Source organism: Belonocnema kinseyi, chromosome 6 (assembly GCF_010883055.1).
Source record: "Belonocnema kinseyi isolate 2016_QV_RU_SX_M_011 chromosome 6, B_treatae_v1, whole genome shotgun sequence".
Lineage (NCBI taxonomy): Eukaryota > Metazoa > Arthropoda > Insecta > Hymenoptera > Cynipidae > Belonocnema > Belonocnema kinseyi.
Window position 1 is genome coordinate 128,916,479 of NC_046662.1, and position 5,432 is coordinate 128,921,910.

Genomic DNA, 5,432 nt, shown 5'->3' on the forward strand with positions numbered 1-5,432 from the left:
GATTGCAAAGGGGAGGTAGATATTTTCGAGGATTGAGACAGATTTGTGTGCAAGTTTGTTTGAAGATTTCTGACAGGCTGGGAAGACTGTGTTGACGGATTGGTAGTAGCAGGGTTGGGTAGCGACAAAGAAAGGCGCGACAGGTACCAGACTGCGACGGTAGAGGCAGGGAAGTATAGAAGGCGGGAAAGTTTGAATTTGATTAATGGCTAGCAGAGTGAGTATCTCCGCGGAAGAAACATAGTTAGAGCAGGAAGTGTTCAGTACGCCGAAAGACGAGATGAATGAAAGGAGGGCAAGAGGGAAGTATAAAAAAACTATAGAAAAGGAAAGATTAAGACCAGAAAGCGTAGGGACAATATAAACATTTATCAAAAGGAAGAGAGGGGAGAGGGAAAACAGTGAAGAGAAGGAAGATATCGGGGCGAGTGTAAAATACCAGAAAATGTTCAGATCGCCGCTAGAAAAGCAGAGTTTGGTAGGGAAAAGCGATAACAGTAAGGGTGCTGACGGTAGCGGAGATGAAAATTAAGTGTCGATGAAAGAAGAAAGACTAAAGGAAATTCGAGAAGTGATGGTAGAGGTAATGGGGATTTATGAAGAAAAGCAGAAGAAAAAGGGAGAGGAATTAAAGAAGGCAATTAGGCGAGAAATGGCTGAAGTTAAGAAAGAAATAAAAAAATGGGAAGAAATCAGGGAAAAGTTAGAAAAAAGGATGGAGTCATTGGAGCAAAGACTAGAGAAGCAGGAACAGTTAATAATACAAAGGTAGAGGGAATAAGAGGTAGGATGAAAAAACTTGAAAGATCGAACGAGGATTGCGGTGGGGGCGAAAGTGGGAATAAGGAGATGGAAAGGCTGAGAAGAAATAGAACAAAAAATAGAAAGGAAAGAGAGGGAAGAAAGAAAATTAAACATAGTGATAAAGGGTATAAGATTAGAGGGGAAGGAGCTGAAGGAAGGGGTGGACAAAGTACTAAAAAGGATTGATGCTAAAGTAGAGATAGAGGAAATGCGAAATGTAGGAAGGGAAGTGAGAAGAGGGGAGATAATGGTACTGGTGAAACTAAAGAAATGGGAACATAAGAGGGAGGTGATGACAAAGAAGAGGTTATTATATGGTAGTCCAAAGAGAATATAGGATGATTTGACATGTGTAGAAATGAAGATACAGTATAAATTAAGGAAAATAGCGGAAGAAGAAAGAAAAAAGGGAAGGAGAACATGGGTTAAGTATGGGAGAATTCTCATAGATGGAGTATGGTGGGATTGGGTTGAAGAAAGGGAACAGATAGTGAGAAATGAGATGCAGGGAAACTAAAAGAGGAAGGAATGGGAGATAGGAAAATAATAAATAGTAAGAAGGAAAAAAGAAAAGAAACGAAAGTAGGGAAGAATGGAAGATTTATTACTGGAATATAACAGGATTGGAGAGAAAGGATAGGGAGTTTATGAGAAATTTGACACAATGGGATGTATTCATAATGATGGAGACGTGGCTAGATGAAAAGGGATAGGAAAGAATAAGGGGAAGGTTACCAAGAGGTTACAAATGGTAATAGTAGAAGAGGCTATGATGCGAGGAGAGAAGTGGAAGGTAGTGGGGATTTATGTGAACAGTGATATGCAGGAAAAAGCAGAGGAGATTAAATAAATGATTGAAGAAAATAAAGAAGAGATTAGGATGATAATAGGTGTGGATTTCAATGCGAGAAGAGGAGGCAGAGGAGGAAGGGAATGAAGAGAAGAGAGAGGAAGACAATCCAAAGACAAGGTACTAAATTAGAGGGACAAAAAAGCAATAGCAATATGAGTAAAAGGGGAGCAAATGTAAAAAGTGTAGGAATAGGGGATTGGTCAAGGGAAGGAAAAGTACAGTTTAGAGAAAAAATAAGATATATCAAAATGGGAGAGGAAAATGTGAAAGAGGAGATGGTAAAAATGATGGGAGAAATAAAAATAGGATTAGAGTGCACAAACAAAAATGAAGTTAGTAAAGGAGGGAATAAAAGTGAGTGGGATGAGGAGTGCAAAGAGAAAAAAAAGGAGATCAGAAAGGAATTAAGAAAGTGGAGAAAAGAAAGAAGTAATGGGGAAGAATATAGGAAAAAAAGAAAGAGTATACTGAGTTGTGTTATCAAAAGAAAGAGGAAGAGAATAAGTAAGCCAAGATATCGAAATGATAGAATGGAAGAAATATTTTTTGGATTTGCTAGGAAAAGTAGAGAGAAAAGATGTAAAGGGAGGAAAATGTGGTAGAGAAAGAGATGAGGAAGAGGAAATTTCAAGGGAAGAAATAGTTAAAGTTTTAGAAATAATAAAGGATGGAAAGGCATCTGGTGTAGATGAGATTCCAAATGAAGTATGGAAATATGGAGGAGAGGAACTAGAGGAATGGGCATGGATAATGTGTAATAGAGTATGGAGAGGAGAGGGATGGCCAGAGTTATGGAAAGAAGGAGTAGTTATACCAATAGTAAAGACAGGCAAGGGAGAGGAGGTTAAAGATTATAGGGGGTGACGTTGATGCCAAACACTGTATAAAGTATATGTAAATATTTTGTCGGAGAGATTGAAGATAGAAGTTGAAGAAAAAAAGATCGAATCACTGAATCAGACAGGGTTTAGAAAAGGAATGGGGATAATGGACAATATATATGTTCTGAACTATCTAGTAAATAAGAGAATTAAAAGGGAAAAAGAGGCAATGATAGCCCCTAGGTGAACCCTAGGGGCAGACTGGGGGACACCAGGATGTATGGTGAGAGAAGAAGTGCAGAGGGATAAGTTAAGTATTAGAGCGGGTAAGAGGGCATGGAAATTTGAGACGAAGCTGTGGGAGGGAAAGAGAGGGGAGTTGGCGAGTTGGCGAGAAAGTGTTTGTTGGAGGTAGAAGAGAGGAGAGGGAGGGCGATCGAATTAACGAGATGGGAAGAAGAAAGGAGGGAGTTCTTTAATGATAGAGAAATAGAAGACGGGAATGGAGTAAACTATGAAGAATCGGAAAAAAGGGAGAGGGAAAGAAAATTAATAGAAAGATGGGGGGCGATTGAGGAATCAAAATACGAAAACGTTATAAGATGGTAAAAAAGGAAGGGGTGCCTAAGTATTTAGAAAAGGGATGGGAAGAGAGAAGGTGGACCAGAATATCATGATTTAAACTTGAAAACGAGGTAAGGGAGGGGATGTACTGGGAAAAAGAAGAGAACAGAAAGTGTAGAATGTGTGAATGGGAGGAGGAAACATGGGAAAATGCATGGGAAGGATGTAGGAGAGGAATGGAAGATAAAGGAAGCTGGCAAGAAAATGTAGTTAAGATTCTAGGGCAAGATGGATTAGGAGAAGAATGGATAAAAGAGTTGGAGGGTGCTGGAAGAGTGATAGAGGGAGAATGAAAGAATGCACGTGAAAAAGGTAAATGGAGGTATAGAAAAGTGAAAGAAAAAGAAAACGGAAGTCGCTTAGATTAGAAGCGTGAAAATTGTAAGTTATGGCAAAGTAAAAGTTAAGTAGACTAAGATGCATTTGCGTTCTCATGCTCTTTCTCTCTCTTTCACTCTCGTTTTCGTTCGCTCGTTCACGCGCTTCCTGATAAGTCATAAATTGCGCTATCGCAGGAAATAGAAATAAGGAACTAGATATAAGACTTTATGTAAATAGTTGTAAATAATTGTATATATAGAAAGGATAAGATTGTAAAAAAATATAGATTTGAACGGAAAGATTGTAAGGAATGGAAGTCATGTAAACCCCTAGGGGACACATTATAAATAAAGAAGAAGAATATAAGGATTTAATATCGTAAAATTGACAACTGCAAGCCTTCGAACTTGATTAGGCTTAAATTAATGGCCTCCAAAATCTGATAATACCCAAATACAGACATTTAGAATTATGCATTTCAATTTTCAATTCAATACTTTCAAAATTAAATAATTTTAATTTATCATATTATATACTTGAGGCATATTCAAAATTTTTAAAATATTAATGCTTGCATTTTTAATTTATCAACTCCATGAAAAAATTTCAATACAATTCTTGAAATTTCGGTTTATAAAATTACTCAATTTGAATGTTTTAAATTGAAAATATATTAAAACCTTTGAATTTAAAATTCCTATCCCTATAAAAAGTTTTTGATTTCAAAGGCTCTACATTAATTTCAATTCTTCACAAGGTTTGACATTGAATAATCTGCTTATTGCAGCTACATCTACACTTTTAACTGAAATTTACTTAAATTGAACTAAATTTTACTCAAATTTTGAATTTAAATCAAATGTATTCACTTTTTGAAATAATCTAAATTGTATTCAAACTTTAAATTTAGTTTTACAACATAATTTAAAAAATTGCACTACAACAAATCTTATAGGGCGAATAGAATTATTTTAAAACTTATTTACTTAGTATCTAGAAAATTTCTTTTTTAAAAGAAACCAGACGAGAAATTAATTTAATTTAACTAAACTTTATTTAATTCTTAAATTCACCTAAATATTTTTTAAATGTTGAATTTAGCTAAATTTTATTTAAATTTTAAATTCAACTGAATTTTATTATATTTTTTAATTTATTTTAATTTCATTTAAATTTTACGTTTAGTTTTAAAAAATAATTTTAGAAATTTCACTAAAATTCTAAAGTACGTAAAGAATTTTTTTTACATTTATTTATTGTCTCGAAATTTTAAAATAATAATAAATAGGATATTTTTAGGCGCATTTTAAATTATTTTAAATAATATAACTATTCAAATATTATATTTATAATAAATAATTATTGGGAAATGCTTCAAAAGTGATTTAATAATCCTAAAATAGAGTTTTTCAGTGACAGATGAAAAAATATTGTGATTTTATTACAAAAAACGTTTTTTATTTTGACTTTAGAAAAAAACAAAATTTTCAATTTATTTTTAGTAACTTTATTAATTTTATTTAAAGTGAAATTGTTGTGAATGAATACAATAAAAATTAGAAACTCCACAAAGAAAAGATTAATCATTATGCTAAAAAAAAAAGATTTCTTTCTCTGAACTCGGAATTAACGAAATTAACTTCTTTTTAATTAAAACAGAATTAAATTTTTATCTGTCACTTGAAAATTATATTTAGGATTAGGAAATTACTGTTAATGCATTTTATAATCATTATTTATTATAAATATCACATTTGAATATCGACAATATTCAAATCAGCGCGCCAACAATCACCAATTGTGTTGCCGGCGCGACACAGCCGCAGTTTAAAAATATGCCAAGATTGTGAGCAGTGACATGAATTAAGCCTTTATCACGGAGTTATAATAAAGAGACCGATCATGCTGTTGTGACGTAGGGCTAAAGCCTACTTAGTAAATGCATACGCCATCTAACGGCTTTAAGCATACATGCTCAAGTCAAATAGGGACTTACGTTACCGGTAATA